Consider the following 19,653-nt stretch of genomic DNA (forward strand, 5'->3'; position numbering starts at 1 on the left):
TCTGAGCAATCTTAGCTGAATTCTCTTGTTCTAATAATTGGTCTGTTAATTCTGTTGGTGCCTATCTAGATGGTTAGTCACATCTATAAATAATGACAGTTTTGGGTCTTCCCATCCAAATTTCACAATCTTATTTCCTTATAGTATTAGTTAGAATTTCTAATACTTTGTTAAACAGTGTGAGTTATGATTAGGGCCATCTTGTTTTTGTCCAGGACGTGAAGATATATATGCCTAAAATTTTTCTGTTATATATATTACTTGTTTGAGGATGCATAGACTTTATCAAATTAAATAAATTTTTTTTCTACTTTAAGTTTTGAGGTTTTTTTTTTTTTTAATCAAAGGTACTGGACCTTATAGAATGCCTTTTCTGTACCAATTGAGATTATCATATATTATTTCTCTTCCTCTGTTAACTTTTTTTGGGGGGGGGGAAGATTTTATTTATTTATTTGACAGAGAGAGGCACAGCGAGAGAGGGAACACAAGCCGGGGGAGTGGGAGAGGGAGAAGCAGGCTTCCCGCTGAGCAGGGAGCCCGATGTGGGGCTCGATCCCAGGACCCTGAGATCATGACCTGAGCCGAAGACAGATGCTTAACGACTGAGCCACCCAGGTGCCCCTCCCTCTGTTAACTTTGAATTAAATGGAAGAGTTTTCTGATGCTGAACTATCCTTGAATTCCTTGAATATTATGTATTATTTCTAATACATTTTTAATGTATTTTTAATACATTGGATTCAGTTAGTGATTTTTTTTTTGAGAGTGAGTGAGAGTGGTGGGGGCAGGGGCAGAGGGAGAGAAAGAATCTTAAGCAGGCTCCACACCCAGCCTGATGCAGGGCTCGATCTCACAACCCTGAGATCACGACCTGAGCTGAAATCAAGAGTTGGATGCTTAACTGACTGAGCCACCCAGGCGCCCCCAGTTAGAAATGTTTTGTTTAGGATTTTTGCATCTGTTTATAAGTAAAATAGGCCTACAGTTTTCCTTTTTGCATAGTTCCTATCTGGTTTTAGAAGCAGGATTATATTAACCCCACAAGATTAGCTCGACAGAGTTCGCTATTTCTCTGTTTTCTGGAACCACTTGAATAAAATTGAAAATAACTGTCCCTTAGAAGTTTAGTGGAATTCATATGCAGCAACTGCATAAAACCATCTGCACTCTCAAAAAAAAAAACAAAAAACCACCATCTGGGCCTTGGATTATTGTGGGGTGGGGTAGAGAAAAAGAAGATATCTGACTACCGGTTTGATCTTAGTATTTATTTGTTCAAGGTCTATTTATATATCTGTTCAAGCTTGCTATCTCTTGCACAAATTTCAACATTTTATATTTCCGTGTATATTCAAGTATCTCATATAGGTTATTCAATTTGTTAGAACAGATTCATAATACTCTTTTATCCTTGTTAGGTAGATAGTACTTCTATTTTGCTATTTAATTTTTTTTTTCAAGAAACACTTTTGGTTTGGTTAATCTCTGCTTTTTTTCTTCACTATTTCATTGATGAGTGTCTTTATCTTTATTCTTTCCATATTCAGTTTGTGCTGTTTTGTTCCTTTTCATTTTCCTGTTTCTTGATAATGATGCCATAAATTTCCCACTAACTGTTGTTCTTTGGCTTGTGTCCATAGTTTGGACAAGTACGTTTTTATTAGCATCTATTTCTAAACACTTCTTTGATATCTTTAGCACCATGGTAAAGTCTAGGGGCCCTGGAGCCTGTCTGCCTGGGTTTGAATCCCTGCTGAACTATTCACTAGCTGTTTGACCTTGGGCAAGTCACTTAACCTCTCTGTTCCTCACTTTTTTCATTTCTGTAACTGACATTTAACATTGAAATGAATATCAGCTCACGTAAAGACCACCACAGAACATGACTGCATAAAGCAAGTGCTATGTAGATGTTAGCTATTACAGTTTCCAAGCATGTGGGACACCTTAACCCTCTTTTAATTGCTTTTAATTGTTAATTTCTAGTGAAATAGTAATCTTAGGGGAAGATTCCCTGTGTCCTCTGGAAAGACAGAAGGGAGAGACTGTGAGCCCATATGAGTTTGGAGACCTTGATTTATTAGTGTTACCAGTCTTTGTGACTGTGACATTCTCCCCCGAAGGCTTCCATGCTAGGTATGAGCAAGGAGAATGGGTTGCTTTCAGGATGGACAGCTGCAAGGTAGATGAAAAGGAAGGACAAATGGGTAAGAATGTCAAGGACACTGATGTGAAGAAGGTTCAAGAGATGATTCATGAAAGGCAGCACAGATTAAATGTGGGGTTTGAGGGAGAAGAAGGGTCAAGGATGACCCTCAGGGTTTCTACAACCAGATAGATAGAAGTTCTGGTTCCTGAGATGGGGAAAACAGGAGAATGAGCAATCTCGGAGGTAGACTGCAGAACTGGGATTCAGTTTTGGATACATGATGCTGGGTTTGATTTGGGCAGGCCCTGGAGTATGGGTGCGGGGCAGGAGAGGAAGGGATGAGAGGAGAAAAGTGGGCAGGTCCACTTTGAATGAGTGAGTATGAATATTACCATGAGTGCAAAGAGAGCAGTGGGAAGGGGTGTGTTAAGCAGGGGCTGGACATGGTGAATTCTGTGTTTTAGGATTACCACTGACTCCAGTGTGGAGAATGGTTATAGGAAGAGAGAACAGAGGAGGGAGACAAGTTGGAAGGGATCTAGCCTTACTGGACACTGAATGTCACCAGAGATGGATTCATGAGTGTGTAACCTTTACAGTCACACAGGGCTCTGCTTCATGCTCTGCTTTTGCTATTTTGAGATTTTATTAATAATTTTATCTCTGTTTTGTGAGTCAAGTCCGATGGACAAGGGATCGCGTGTATGGGCAGAGGAGATGTACACAGTATGCACATCTGCCGCAGTTCCTTGCTGCCCCATTTGCGTACAGCATTTGTGATGCCCCATGAGCACAGAATTCAAGTGGACTTACAGTCCGTGGGTCTCGCATGTTCATAACTGTTTGGTAGCCTTTACATTTGAAGAAAAGCTTGCCTGGATATAAAATCTGTGGCTCTTTTGTCCCCCTTAAATATTTGTAAAATGTTGCTCCATTTTTAAAACATAAAATGTTACCATCTGAAATCTTGATGCCATCCTAATTTTTTTTTTGCATAGAAGTCACTTGGACTTTTTAGCTGGGTGCCTAAAGGATTTTTATTTCATCCTTAAGGAACAATAATATCACTAAGAATAATAGGTAATTCTCATGGGACAGTGTGTGTGCTTCCAATTTTTAGATTCAAATCTTCTTCTAGTCCAAAATATGTTTTTTAATTCAGTTTTTAAGTACTTTCTCTGTTTAATCATTTAGGCTTTATTCTTTAGGGCCTTCAATTACACATATGTTGGATCTCCTTTGCCCGACTTCTAGATCAGTCACATTCTCTCAAATCCCTTTTATCTCTTCCTTTGTTTCTGTTTGACTTTCTTCACTTGTCTATTTTATATACTCTGTCTCCCTGACTGTGCCTGTCCCAGTGTTTACTCACCCTTGTATTCCTTCCAATTTACTATTTCTCTCTCTCTTTCTTTTTTAAAGTAGGCTTCATGTCCAGTGTGCAGCCCAGCACAGGACTCAGTCTCACAACCCTGAGATCATGACCTGAGCTGAGATCAAGAGTTGGATGCTTAACCGACTGAGCCACCCAGACGCCCCTTTGTTCCTTCTAATTTAATCCTCATTTCAGAATTGTGATTTTCTTTTCTTTGTTCTCCAGTTGCACCAGACTTCTAACAGTCTCCCTGTTGTCTGGCTGTCCTGTATCTGCGCTCTTCTACTTCTGGTCTGTGCTGCTGTTACAGAGCTAATCCCATGTTCTTAATTGCTTTCAACCTATTTAGCTTTGTGTCTACATGTCTTCTCTTTGTCTACCAGAATAGTATTTCATTTCTTTCCATCTTTTTTTTTCCCCCCTTGTAAAAGCCTCTGTTTGGAGTTATATTGTATTTCTCTTTTGTTTCTTAAATGAAAAAGATGTCATTTCCTAGATTCATAAGGAGAGGGTTGCTGTAGAACGGGGCACAGATGGGCCAAAGGGCTTCCCTACATTTTTAGTTGTTACCATGAAAGGCTTACATGTCAGTCTCTCTGTGTAACTGTTGTGTTTTTTTTTGTTTTTTGTTTTTTTTCACTTCTCAGAACGAAGCCTGTGTCAGAAAAGCTTACTGCCTCTATCGCTGAGTTTCCTAGAGCTCTATGGGCCTTGATCTTTAAGATAATTCTCTAAGCTTCAGACTTTCACTGTCCAACATGGTAGGCAGTCACTAGTTACATGCAGCTGTGGAGCACTCTGAAGTGTATCTAATCCAAATTGAGATGTAAAATACATACCAGATTTCAAAGATTTAGTAGGGGAAAAAAGTAAAATATCTCATTAATAACTTTTATATTGATTATGTAGCAAAACAATAATGTTTTGAGTGTATTGGATTAATTAAGGGGCGCCTGGGTGGCTCAGTCAGTTAAGCATCCAACTCTTGATAGCAGCTCAAGTCATGATCTCAGGGTTGTGAGATCGGGTCCCGTGTGGGACTCCACACTGGGCATGGAGCCTGCTTGGGATCCTCTCTCTCCTATTCCCTGTGCCCCTCCCCCCTTAAAAATTTCAGGGCACAGGGGCACCTGTGTGGCTCAGTTGGTTGGGCATCTGGCTCTTGATTTTGGCTCAGGTCATGGGCTCAGGGTCATGAGATCCAGCCCTGCATAAGGCTCAGTGCTCAGCACAGAGTCTGCTTGAGATTCTCCTCTCCCGCATGTGCGTGCACTCTTTCTCTCTCTCAAATAAATAAATAAAATCTTTTAAAAATGGATTCATTAAAATACATTATTAAAATCAATTTCACTTGCTTTCATTTCATTGTAAAAGGTGGCTGCTAGAAAATATAAAATTACATATGTGGCTTCCATTTGTGGCTTCCATTATATTTCTGTTAGCACTACTTCAGACTTTATATTCTGCTGTTAAAATATAGCACAATCTGCTTCTTCTCACACTTCCTTCCTGTTATCTGAACCTTTTACTTCCCCTAGTGTTCCTTCCTTGTTCCATTTGTTTCTTTGGGCAGTTTCCATTCGGGGTTTAACTTCTGGAAGTGAGTCTTTTCTGGATATGTACTAAATCCTTGAGGACTTAGACCCCCAATAGAATTCACCCTCCACATCACCCTTTCTGTACTCATAGCATCCCAGCTTTGTCCATGACTCTCAGATCTGCTTGTCCAGAGCCCACTCAGGGTAGGGCATTCTCCCTTGGGGTATGCAAATGTTCTGGAGGTTTGGGGGCTCTGTGTCTCTCAATAATCTGATATATATAATCAGTCATATGAAGAGATGATATACAAAGGTGAGCCATTTATGATGTCAAACGCTTCAGTTCACAATGAAAACAGTTATGTATATCTGTGTACCTAGCACCAAGGAGATGCAAGAAGAAACAAAGAAAGGGGCACCTGGGTGGCTCAGTCGTTAAGTGTCTGCCTTTGGCTCAGGTCGTGGTCCCAGGATCCTGGGATCGAGCCCCACATCGGGCTTCCTGCTCGGCGGGAAGCCTGCTTCTCCCTCTCCCACTCCCCCTGCTTGTGTTCCCTCTCTCACTGTCTCTCTCTCTGTCAAATAAATAAATAAAATCTTTTTTAAAAAAAGAAGAAGAAACAAATAGAGACAAACTGGTAGTAAGAGGCTTTAATTTACTTCTCTAAGTTCATGACATATACATAAAAAGCAATAATATAAAACACTTAAAAATAGAACTCATGAGATAAGTCTGATATATAATCACACTGACCAACCATTAAAAACAGTGATTGCACATTCCTTTCAAGTGCTCCTGTTGATTCATGAAAACAAACTAGGAATAGTGAGATAACATTCTCTGATCAGAATGCAATAAAACTAAACTTCATAATACCCAAATGCAAATTTTTTTCTGCCTATAAAATTTCAAACTTGCAAACAATTCTTGGGTCTAGAAGAAAATCAAACCTCAAACTTCACAGTGTTCAGAAAATAGCAGTAGTGAAAATCCTGTCTGTTAGATCTATGAGAGGTAAAACAGCACTCAGAGGAATATTGGTAGCTTTTGAATGTGTATATTAGTGATAAAGAATGAACAAAACACATAATGTTTAGCTCAAATTAAAAAATTAAACCTTAAAAAGGAGGAAGAAATCAAAAAGAGAAAAGCAGACACTAATGAATTAGAAAAGAGGGGGAAAAAAAGCATTGCTAAATCCAGGTCCTAGTCCTTTGGGGAAAAAAACGAATGTATCTGTGGTTTGGTAACTGAGAGAAAGTAAAACTACACAGAATAATCATGACAGTTGGGAAATAAATACAAATAGTTATAAGCATTGTAAGAGATACTTTGCTCAACTTTATACAAATAAGTTTGAAAACTAGAAGAAATGATACTTTTCTTAGGAAAAAAATAATTGACCAAAATTGACTCCGGAGGAGAAAGAAATAATAAACCCACAAATTACCATAGAAGAAATAGAAAATGCCACTAAAGATTTACCCACCTTCTTTGAAAAATAAACTGTCCCAGGCAGTTTTCCAGGGGAATTCTACCAATTTTTTTTAAGGGCCAGATAATTCCAATGCCATTTAAACTGTTCTGGAGCCTGAAATTTTTTTTAAACGTTCAGATTGTTTTTGTGAAGCAACAGACACACACATCCCCATACACATCATATGTGCATACATTTATGAATATTGATATAAAAATCCAAATTAAACTAATAGCAAACAAAATAAAACAGTGCTTCAAAACAAAACTAATGCACTATGACCAAGTGTTTACTACAGCGTATAAGAATAGTTCAATATTTTAAGTTCTAATAGAATTAATTAAATCTATGGAAATCAGTATTTTAAAACCTATTATCTGTTGTGTGATGAAGCAAGAATAGTAAAGTTAACGGTAAGATGTAGGAAGTAGATATATGCTTGTTCAGTGCAACATTCTTTCAGCTTTGGTGTATGTTTAAAAAATTTCATAATAAAATGTTGGTAAAATATCTATTAATAGAATTTATCATATTAATAGGTCTAAGGAGAAAGATCACAAGATCATCTCCTTAAACACTGAAAAGACATTTGACAGAATTCAATATTCTTAATTATAAAGCACTTAATAAAATAGGAAGAGATAGTTCTTTTTTTTAAAGATTTATTTATTTGACAGAGCACAAGCAGGGGGAGCAGCAGAGGGAGAGGGAGAAGCAGGCTCCCTACTGAGCAAGGAGCCTGATGCGGGGCTCTATCCCAGGACCCTGGGATCATGACCTGAGCCAAAGGCAGACGCTTAACTGACTGAGCCACCCAGGCACCCCAATAGTTATTTCTTTAACATAAAAATAGATTCATCTTGGGGTGCCTGGGTGGCTCATTCGTTAAGCGTCTACCTTCGGCTCAGGTCATGATCCCAGAGTCCTGGGATCCAGCCCTGCATCAGCCTCCCTGCTCGGGGGGAATCCTGCTTCTCCCTCTCCCACTCACCCTGCTTGTGTTCCCTCTCTCGCTATGCCTCTCTCTGTCAAATAAATAAATAAAATCTTTAAAAAAAAAGATTCATCTCAACCCACAAGCCAGCATTGCTTAATGGGGAAAATAAAAGCATTCCCATTAAAGTTAGGGTAAAACAAAAGTGTCCAATATTATTATATTGTACTATTATTTAGCATTAATTACCAGTGTAATTAAAGATATTAGGGGTATGAAAATAAAGTGAGACATTAAATGATCTTTATTTGCAGATGATAAGATGGGATGATATGATTGTAGAGCTATAACCTAAGACTCAGTTGAAAAACTATTACAAAAATAAGATAGTTCAGTAATATTGTTGGGTACAAAATTAAAAGAAGAATCAAGAGTATTTGTATACCACTCTCTTGATACTTAAAATACTCAGTTTTTTATCATAATGAGAACTGTGTGATATATATGTGAATAAAACTTTGAAATACAGAGGCTCACAAATGATGACTTTAAACATGGAAAGTTATCTCATGTTCTTGGGTAGGAAGACTCAAAGATGACAGTTCTTTTAAAATTAATTTACGGTGTAATGGGATCCCACTAAAATGCCAACAGTATTACTTAATGAAACCAGCTGATTCTAAAGTTCACATAAAAATGAACAAACCAAAATAGGAAACCAATTTTTTAAATGTCAAGAAATTAGGGAGAAATAGGGCACCAGATACTAGAACAGTGTAGCAATGGTACTTGTGTGTATAGACAGATCAATGATACAGATATAAGTTCAGTATTTTCCCAGATATGCACAGTAGCTTAGTATATGATAGAGGTGGCATTTCAGATCAGTGGGGGGAAGATTGATCATTCAGTAGTATGTCTTGAGATAACTGGATAGTCATCTGGGGGGAAAAGTTGGATCCCTAATTTGTACCTTACACGATAATAAATTTCAGGTAGATCAGAGGTTTAAACAGAAAATGAAACCATAAACTATAGGAGAATATTTTTATAATCTGAGCAGAATTGATCTTGGAATGGCAAAGACCTTTCTAGAAGCCATAAAATGATTAATTCAACTACTTTAAAAAATATCTTTAAGGGTGCCTGGGTGGCTCAGTTGGTTAAGCGACTGCCTTTGGCTCAGGTCATGATCCTGGAGTCCCGGGATCGAGTCCTGCATTGGGCTCCCTGCTCAGCGGGGAGTCTGCTTCTCCCTCTGACCCTCCCCCTTCTCATGCTCTCTCTTTCTATCTCATTCTCTCTCTCAAATAAATAAATAATCTTTAAAAAAATATATCTTTAAGACAAAAACCATCAGAAGCTAAATCCCTAGAAACTACAGATTGGGGGGAATAATTTGCAACTCATCACAAAGAGCCAGGTTCTGTAACATATGAAGCATTCCTAAAAAATGAATAGAAAGACAGCCCCATAGAGGAAAAATGTGCAAAGGCTCTAAAGCGTACATTCTCAATGTGTGTCCTATGGTGCCCAAGAGTGCAAAAATTGTTTCTTGGGGAGCAGAGTATCTCGGATATTACAATGGTTTGTGGCCATCCAAAGCTCAACTCTAAGGAATAAGTCTTATTCCTTAGTATTTAATTCCTGTTGATAGCAAGAAATGAAATTTAATTTTTAATTGGTTGATTAAATTTATTAATTGTAATAATCTAAACTATAAGAAAATAATTGTAATAATTAAAGCAAAATTTTCTCCTTTTAGGGTTGATAATGAAAAAGTGTTGAGAAATACAAATCTAAAAAAAAATGGTTGACAGAAAAGAACATACAGATGGTTGTTGATCATATAAAAATAATACTCCTATAAAAGCTTTATGGAAATATTCAAGGCAGCTATTATTCATAATAGCCAAATGGTGGAAACAGCCCAGTGCCCATCAACTGATGAATGAATAAAGAAAATGGGATAGATCCAGGCAGTGGAATGTTATTCGGCCATAAGTAAGGAATGCAGTGCTGATACCTGCTACTACTTGGATGAACTTGGACAACACCGTGATAAGTGAAAGAGGCCAGTCACAATAGAGCACGTATTGTGTGATTTTATTTATATGAAATGTCTAGAAAAGGCAAATCTGTAGAGAAAGTGGTTGGTTGCTTAGGGCTGGGGGTAATGGGGTATTTGGAAGAGTGATTGCAAAGGGTACAGTGTTTCTTTTGGGGTGATGAAATGTTCTAAAATTGATTGTGGTGGTGGTCACACCACTCTGAATATACTAAAAAGGCACTGAATTGTTTATGGGTGAATTGTTTGATATGTGAATTACATCCAATAAAGCGGTTACCAAAAAAAATAAATAAATAACCAGTAGTAGTGGTTCTTGGTCTTTTTTTTTGGAATGGACTACTTTAGTATCTCTCAAAAGCTGTGAACACTCTCTCCAGAAAGATTCATACATGCAGAAAAGTTCGCATTTAATTTCAGTGATTTAAGGACCCCCAGACTCCCTAGGAGTCCATGTGGCTTAGCCTAAGAACCTCTGCAAAATATTTAGTGACATGGAAATATTTTCATTAATTGCCTTTAAGTAGAAAACACAGCTTTATAAAAATAGAATGATTAGAATGAGTTCATTTCTGTGGTGTGTATCAACTCTTCTCATTCTGGAACATTTCTCGCTTATTCTTGTACATTTCTTATTTATTCAGGTGCCTTTTATGTCAAGTTGTATGGTTCTCTTCATATATCTGCACTTCTTCTTTTACTGTTTAATAATTTGTGTTGCTCTCTTGAATTATATTTTTATTCTAATATTACTTTGAATTTTTATTGCTGCCACATTTATTTTATAAATGGCTGCCTTACCAAATGCTGTTTGTTTTTTGACTTTTTACCCTTCCAACTTATTTAATTTTCAAAATGGAAATATCATTGTTTTCTGAATATAAAAGTCATACATGTTCATCATTTTAAAATTCGAACAATTTAAAACATTGGAAAGTGAAAGTACCTCGATAATTCTGCCCCTAGAGATAGCCACTGTTTCTTATGAGTTGTAAGTATTTTTCAGTTAATTAGCTGGGGCTTCCCAGACAGAAAAATCGTATCATCTTTAATTAATGTGTGACAAGGATAATGTTTGGAGGATATTAAGCCAATGCATTTTCTTTAAAAAAGAATCTTAATTATGAAATATCTTCAACAGAAAGGTACAGAAAATGATATAACATATTCATTTTACCATTGTCAGAGTTCTGGAGTTCTCCCACCCATCCCTTCCCTCCCCTCCCCTCCCCCCAGGGATACCACCCATACCTATATGTTTACAACATAAGCATATATCCACAAACAATAGACAGAATTATTCTGTGTGTTCTACAGTGTACATGAATCATAGCATTCCATCTATAACTTTCTAAAGATTTTGAGATTTACTCAGGTTGATACACATAGATCTAGTTTTCATTTTATCTGCTTGCTAATTCCATTGTATGTATTTTGCCATTTCCCTTCTAAGGTCCAGTTGTTTCCATTTTTAAACAATAACATAGTACATGATAAACATTTGTATCCATGTCTTCTTAGGTGGTGGGGGGAGGGTAGATTTATCTAGGGTAGATATGTGGATGCGGAATTGCTACATCACAAGGTCTGTACCCCTTCCACTGGTCTGGGTCCAGTATTATCAAAGTATCTCCAGTGTTATCATACTAGTGTACATTCCCACCAGCACCATGTTCTGGAAGAGGCTTGTTTCCTTGCATCCTCCCCATCGTTAGGTACCATCTGATTTTTTAAGTTTGCCAGTGGATGGATACGAAACGTATCTTGTTGTCACTTAGTTGCATTTTCTTGATTACCTGTGAGGTTGCAGAGCTTTTCACATATTTCTTAACTATCGAGATTTTCTCTTCAGAGGCCCTGTTCATCGCCTTTGTCCATTTCCCCCTCATCTGATTTGTAAAAGTTCATTATATGTTGTGGACACTAATACTTTGTTGCAGATTGTTTCTCCCAGACTATGCTCTGTTTTCACTTTGTTTATAGTATCATTTATTGTATGCAAATACTTTATTTTTATGTACTCAAGTTTATTAATGTTTGCCTTTATGGTTTAGCACTTTTTCTGTCTTGCTTAGGAAATCCTTCCCACTCCAGTGTCATAAACACATGTTCCTATATTTATTTCTAAGTTTCAAGATTTTTGCAATTTATAATTAGTCTTTAGTCCACCTGGAATTAATTTTTTATCTGATGTATAATTTTTATAGGAATTATTAGGAATTTTATTTTGTCTTTTCCTCATATGTCTTTTCCTCATTCCAGCATTATTTTTCTCCTTTTTAACATTTTACTTAAAAATTTTTCAAACATACAGAAATACAGGAAATAGGATAATAAACCTCATGTATTCATCATCCATGAATGCTCATTTCATGGCCAATCTTGTTTCGTCCATAGCGCCAATCATTCCCTCCCCTGAATTATTTTAAAGCAAAGTCAGACATCATAAAATTTCATATTTAAGTATTTGAGCATGAAATCTTTAAAAGATCAGATCTCTTTTGAACACAATAGCATGTCTAAAAAACATTAATTCCTTTATACCAATAAACAGATTTCTACAAATCGTATCATAATTTTCTTTTTCACAGTCGGTTTGAATCAGCATCCAAATAAATTCCATGTATTGCTGTTGACTGAATTTTCTTAAGTCTATTTTAATATATGGATACCTCCTTCCTCTTTTTTTCCCCCTTGAAATTTATTTATTAAAGAAACTAGACTGTTGGTTCTGTACAGATTCCCACATTCTAATTTTCCCTGACTGTATATTTGTGGTGGTACCATTCAACATGTTCCTCTGTCCTGGTGTTTCCTATAAACAGTTAGTTTAGAGACCTGATGACATTCAGGTATGACATTTGGCAAGAATACTTCATCCAAGATTTTGTGTATTTCCATCAGCAGGTGTATTAATGTCCAACATCACATATTTGGGATATTAACAACTATTGTTGTGCCTAGATCCATGACTTCGTTAAGGCTTGGAAAATGGCAGTATTCTAATTCCATCATTCCATTATTCTTTATTATAGCATCATTTATTGAACAGTCCATTCTTTTGTCATTCATTTGTGCTAGTCCTGTGTACATGCGGCTCGGTTTCCAGGCTCTCTTTGCTGTTCTCTTGACCTAGTTGTCCTGGCACTAACACCACGTTATTTTAACTACTCTAGCTTCATAGTAAGTCTCCGTATCTGGCAGAAGAATATATCGTAGAATACATTAGCTTACACACACACTGAAAAAAAAAGCTCTTCTTGACCCTTTATGATTCCATACGTATTTTGGGATCTGCTTATCAAGTTCCATGGAGAACTCTCTTGATGTTTTGGAATGGCAAATCTATACTTCAGTTTAGAGAGAATTGCCATCTTTGTGCTATTGAGTCTTTGCATCCCCTAGCATGAGTTAGTTATCCATTCATTTAGACCTTTTATATCCTTCAGTGAAGTTTATAATTTTCTCTTCAAAGTTCTTACAGGTCTTATGGATGTTGTCATTGCAAATGGTGTCTTCTTTTTGAATTACATTTTTTTAAAACTGTTCCTAGTGTATAGGAATGCAGTCCATTTTTATATATGGGATTTGTATTTAGCAGGCTTGAGGAACTCTGTTGTTCTGATAGTGTGTTGGTAGAGTTTCCTGGAATTTTTTCAGATGTAGGCAATGATTTTTAAATCTGGGAATAATGATAATTCTGTCATTTCTAATCCATTTATCTTTTTTCTTTTGTCTCCTCAGTTGTATTTGTCTAATATTGAATACAAGTGGTGATAGCGATCTTTTTTTGCTTCTTTCTGAATTTCACAGAGATGCTTTTTGCAATTCAGCACTAACTATCATGTATGTTGGAACTTTTCTTTTCTTTTGGCCTTATTTTTTTCGAGCTTTATTGAGATATGATTGACATATAATATTGTGCACGTTTAAGGTGTACCATGTGATGATTTGCTACATGTATATATTACAAAATGATTACCATTATAAGGTTAGTTAAGTACATGCTCACCTCACATAATTACTATTTTTGTTGTGGTGATGGTGGTGTTCATTGTGAGAACATTTAAGATTTACTCTCTTAGCAACTTACATATGTACAATACCGAATTATATAGTCACCATGCTGTACATGTCCCAGAACTTAACTCATCTTATAGCTGGAAGTTTATGCCCTTTGGCCAGTACATACCCATTATGAGACCAGGTAAGCCCCTTTCTGTTTCCTAGGTAACTTTTCATAAATAAGCATTCAATTTTATCACATCAAATGATAATATGTTTTTGTTAGTTTTTAAATATTACTGGGCTATGGAGCTTCTGTTTGGCTCGGTTGGTGGAGCATGCAACTCTTGATTGTGGGTTTGAGCCCCACATTGGGTGTAGAGATTACTTAAAAAAATAAATAAAGATTAAAATATGTATATATATATTACTGGGATAATTACATTAATATTTTTAAATGCTAAATTATCTGTGCATGTCTCAAATAATCTCTACTTGATATAAATGTCTCGCTCCATTTTTCACTCATTGCTCAGTTTGTTTAATATTTTATTTACATTTTTCCATCTATGTTCACAAGTAAGATTGTCTTATAACATGCAGTCCTTGTAGCTTCCTTGTCTGTTTTGGTATTAAGGTTGTCCCTGCTTCGTGAAATGTGTTAAGGAGCTTTCCCTTTTTCTCCCCATTCACTAAAACAAATGGTAAAGAATAAAGATTTCTATTCTTGAAGTTTTGATAACTTACCTATAAAATCATCGGTGCTGGATAATTTTGTTTTGTTTCTGTGGGTGGATACTAAAATATGGATACTAATTTATTAGTGATTAAAAATCTACGCAGGTTGCTTCTTTCTTCTTGGATCACTTATAAATAACACTTATCCATGAAATTGTTCAAATTTTTAATTTATTATTATAAACTTCTTTGCAGTATCCTCCTGTGATTTATTATATCCGAAGTTTTGTCCCCCTGCTTTTCAGTCTTAATATTGTTTATTTGTGCCTTCTCTCTTTTTTCTTGATAAATCATGGTAGAAGTTCATATATTTTATTAGTCTTTGCAAAGAACTGATTTAAGGACTTAAAAAATCTTCTCTACTGTTAATTTTTAAAAAATATTTATTTATTTGAGAAAGAAAGAGAGAGCACTCAGAGGGAGAGGTAGAGGGAGAAGCAGACTCCCCGCAGAGCAGGAGCCTGATGTGGGGCTCAATCCCAGGACCCCAGGATCATGACCTGAGCCAAAGGTGGACACTTAACCGACTGAGCCACCCAGGCACCCCTCCTCTCTACGGTTAATTTAATTGGTACATAATTGATTTCTGTTTTCTTCTCGTTTTTATCATTGTCCTTTGAGTTTACTTACTCTTTTGCTAACTACTGGAATTGGATGCTTAACTCAGTGATTTTCCATCTTTTTAAAGCACTTTGTTCTTTCAGTATTGTCTCCCATGTTTTTTAAAATATTGTACTTTTATTTTTGTTAAATTTCCTAATTGGGGTGTGTTAGCCATCTATTTGTAATTTATTTCTAGTTTTATTTGTTGTCAGAGTATATGGTCTGCATGTCTTGGAGTTTTCAAAGACTAGTCTGGTCTAGTTCCTGGTTATTTTTATAACTGTTCCATAGATGCTTCAAAAGATTGATACATCTCTAAATTTTAAGTACAGGATGCTAAGCAGATTTACAAGTTCAAGCTTGTTAACTGTATGGTTCAAGTCTTCTTTATCTTTACTAATTTTGTTTTTCATCTGCTCGACATGTATATGAGAGAGAGTTCATTAAAAATCTCCCTCTGTGATTGTGGATGTGTCTGCTTTTCCTTATAATTCCAGTCATGTTTGGCTGTATACATTTTGAGGTTGTTAGGTGCATACAAGTTTAAGATTCTTAAATCTCTCTCTCTTTTTTTTTTTTTTAGCGGGGTTGTGGAGAGAGGGAGAAAGAGAGAATCTTAAGCAGCCTCCGTGCCCCGCTTGGAGCCCAATGCGTGACTCGATGTCATGACCCTGAGATCATGACCCGAGCCAAAGTCAAGAGTTGGAGGCTTAACTGACTGAGCCACCAAGGTGCCCCAAGATTCTTACATTTTTTGCCCTTAATTGTTTTCTATCATTATGTAACATCGCTGTTTATCTCTATCTGCTTTTCCCTCAAAATCTATTTTGCCAGATGTTAATATAGCTACACCACCTTTTAAGTTATTTTTTAAATTAAATTTCTCTGATAAAATATTTTCTTTTCTTTTATTTTCAGTCTTTCTGAGACATCATCTTACACTGCTATAGCTGTTCGCTTTTTCTCCCCCAATCTAAGCATCTTTGTCTTTTAATTGGCAGAGTTGGTCCACTTATATTTATTTTAAATACTAACATATATTTATACCATCTAATTTTGTGCTGTTTCCTATGCTTTCTTTTTATTTATTCTCCCCCTGCCCCTCTGTTCTGCCTTGTATTTGATGGATCAGATTTCTTTATTCCCTCCCTTCCTTTGTTCTCCTCCAGTGGCTTGGAAGTTTTAGCATCTATTTCTCTGCTTTCAGATGATAAGCTTAAATTTTTATAATGCATGCTTGAATTACCAAAGTCAGAAGTTAATCGGTATTCATACCCTCCTCCTAACCTGTTTAGGGTACTGATGACCACTCCCTCCCACACTGTGCATGTTATTTTGTCTAGAAAAATAATTCCACATTGTTTTAAGACATCTCCAAATTCATTCTCTATTTAATATCTGGTCTCCTCACCTCAGGGCTAGTGAACTTCAGTTTGTACACCTACAGCTCTAGTTTTTGAAAATATCCCTCTTTATTTCTCACATCTGGGCATTTCCATGTATGTGTATTTATGTGTGTGCGTGCATGTGTGTGTGTGCGTATGAGAGAGAAAGAGAGAATGAATAGGTCTGTATTTTGAAAATTTTGTGGAGTATTTTATATAGGATTTTTAGGAAGATTCTAGATGAGAGCAGAAAGGGGCACCACATTATTTCAGTTTGCCTTATTGAGTGACACTCCAGATTTTTTGGCATTTATGTACATGCACTTAGAGAAAATACAGTTTGTTTTGCTATGGATTTTCTTTTTAACTTATAGAGTCCTATTGTATATGCTATTCTATACCTTTTTTTTTTCTATCAGTAATAAGCATCTTTCCTGTCAATATCTATGCATCAAACTGATTTTCACTATTGCAGTTTATTGCATAGTATGGGTTTAATACAGTTTATTCAACCACATTTTGCTTGGACACTTAAGATTATTTCCAGATTTTGCTGTTAAAAGGAATGTTGCAGTTAAAATTATGTACAAGCTGCCTTAGGAATGAGTGCATGCCAGTGTTTCTGTAAGATAGAAGCAAAGATGTGGTATTGTCATGATATAGAATATGCATTTTTTTCATTTTGATCCTGCCCAAATGCCCTTCAAAGTGGGAATGCCATTCTATGTACATTTTCGTAGACATTTTATATTCCTCTCATAATGTATAAATCTGTTACCCCCATCCTGTCAACCCTTGTTATACTAGAACTTGGAAGAAATTTGCTGAGCTAGTGGTTGAAAATTATCCCTTTATTTTACTTTGCATTTAGTCCCCTGATTACTAGTAAAATGAAACAACTTTTACAATATGATTACTGACCATTTGCATTTCCTTTTCTGTGAATGTGAATTTCCTCTTCTATGCCTGTTCATATTCTTTGTCCATTTCCTATTCTAGATAGTTTGTCTTTGTCTTTTTTTTTTTTTTTTTAAGATTTTATGTATTTATTTGACAGAGAGAGACATAGCAAGAGAGGGAACACAAGCAGGGGGAGTGGGAGAGGGAGAAGCAGGCTTCCCACGGAGCAGGGAACCCGACGCAGGGCTTGATCCCAGGACCCTGGGATCATGACCTGAGCCACCCAGGTGCCCCTAGTTTGTCTTTTTCTTAATGATTTGTAAGAATTATGGCTTATAGAGTGGTCAACTTTACTAAACTTTGCATTTATGGCTTTTGGTTTTTGTGCTTTATTTAAGAAGCTTCCCATACCTCAGATTGATCGTACAATCTCCTGTATTTCTCCTAACACAATTGTTTTGTGTTTTGCTTTAGGACTTTAATCCATTGGAACTTTTTCCTTATGGATAGTGTGAGGTAAGGATCTACTTTTATTGTTTCATACGGGAGGCATTTGTCAAGTGGTATATAAGTTCCTCACACATTTGCTATTGCATCTCATTTAGATTAATGAATCAAGGGACAGGATATTATCTGAACTCTACTCAATTTTATTACCTATTGATTTGTCTTCTCCTATACCATTGTCACACCATTTTAATTTACAAAGTTATGAATCTTACAGATAAAAACATAGATTATCTTTAATGTTTAATTGGTCAGTTTGTGTACATTTGCTCTTCCATATTAATTTTAGAATTAATTTTAAAATTCCATGAAAAGTACTCTTGAGTTGCAGTTGATATTATATTGACTTTAAAGATTATTCGAGAGAGTCTCTTTCATATTCCAAATGCTTTGAGCTTTTTGTTTGCTCAAACTTTCTTCATGGACTTCCTATTTTATTGCATTTAGGTGATAAAATATGACCTTAACTATAATAAATATTTATTGACCACTGACATAATGGCAGACTCTGTGCTAGGCACTGAGAATCAGTGGTGACAAGACAGTCATGTTCTCTGCCCTCATGTGGCTTAAACTTCCTTAGCATTTCCTTTGTGGGCTAGAAAAACGTTTCATTTTTTAAAAATACCATGTGGAAGGTTTAAGGTTATGTATTCTCTGTATGTAGATTATAGATTTTGAAATATATCTAGTAAATAACCTTATTAATGAAATTATTCATATCGTCCATATTTTTATTTCTTTTTGCCTACTTGATTTGACAAAGTGAGGCAATAATATTAAGGTATCCTATTAAGATTGTGATTTTGCCAAATTCATCTTGGTATTTCTAATAGCTTTTGCTTTGTATATTGCTTTTTAAAAAGTGCTACCGGGTGCCTGGGTGGCTCAGATGGTTAGGCGTCTGCCTTCGGCTCGGGTCATGATCCTGGAGTCCCGGGATCGAGTCCCGCATCGGGCTCCCTGCTCGGCGGGGAGTCTGCTCCCTCTGACCCTCCCCCCTCTCATGTGCTCTATGTCTCTCTCATTCTCTCTGTCTCAAATAAATAAATAAAATCTTTAAAAAAAAAAAAGTGCTACCATTTATTAGATTTTTTAATAAAGAAAATGTTAAAGAATGTCCCGTAATCTTACCATCCACATAATCCTTACCAATTCCCCAAACACACACACACACACACACACACACACGAGTTAGGAAATTCAGATTGTTCAGAAAACAAAAATTCAAGTTTCCTGCTTCACTTACCCGTCCTGCCAAAGGCAGCCACTGTTGACAACTTGGCAAATTTTGCCTGAGATCACCTTCTTTCCCTCCAGCATTGTTCCGCAGAGCCTCATGTTTCTGGAATGCCAGTGGTTCATGAACAGAACTCTCTCTAATGATACAGAATGATACAGCCTCCATGTGTCTCGGAGTAGGTGTTTTGGGGCTGCACCCAGCTCCCACTGCTAGTGCCTTTTGCTTTGGAACCGCTTAGGCCTTCTAGAGCGGTGCTTCTCAGACATTTATGTGCACACAGATCCCTGGAGATACTGATCAAAAGCAGATTCTGATTCAGTGGGTCTAGGATAAGACCTGAGATTCTGCATTTCTAACAAGCTCTCAGGTAATAACCTGGGCTGCTGGTTCATCAGCCACACTTTGAATAGCAAGGTCCTGTCCTTAAACTTGTCTGCCCTTTGGCATCCCCTGGGGAGTTTTATAAACTCTGAATGCCTGGGTACCACCCCCAGAAATTCTGATTTAATTGATATGGGTGGTAGCCTACACCGGGCAGATTAAAAGCTCTCCAGGTAATTCCAGTGTGCAGCAAAGTGTGAGAACCACTGTTCTAAAGAAGCTCGCGTCCTCATCCCGACACTTCGCTTTTGCTGCAAAACCGCTCCCAGCAGATGCCCGTGCTGAAGCTTCGATCGAAGCTCCTGTAACCTGTTTCCCTGGGGTCCTGGCGAGGACCAAGGTCCCC

At 36.7% G+C, this 19,653-nt stretch overlaps 1 protein-coding gene across 5 annotated transcripts in view; it reads left to right on the forward strand.

Moving 5' to 3' along the window:
* MVB12B (multivesicular body subunit 12B) overlaps positions 1–19,653 on the forward strand; it is a 268,277-nt gene that overhangs the window by 7,231 nt on the left and 241,393 nt on the right. For 3 of the 5 annotated variants that reach the window (XM_064579179.1, XM_064579177.1, XM_064579181.1), the window contains exon 2: positions 17,651–17,692. The gene's annotated coding sequence lies outside the window, so the exon portion shown is untranslated. Of the gene's footprint in view, positions 1–15,474; positions 15,623–17,650; positions 17,693–19,653 lie in introns of all 5 variants that reach the window. The other 2 variants (XM_064579178.1, XM_064579180.1) reach the window with 1 other exon arrangement.

This window comes from Mirounga angustirostris, unplaced genomic scaffold (assembly GCF_029215605.1).
Source record: "Mirounga angustirostris isolate CCGP_5_RB_7025 unplaced genomic scaffold, mMirAng1.0.hap1 SCAF_15, whole genome shotgun sequence".
In the NCBI taxonomy this organism is placed as follows: domain Eukaryota; kingdom Metazoa; phylum Chordata; class Mammalia; order Carnivora; family Phocidae; genus Mirounga; species Mirounga angustirostris.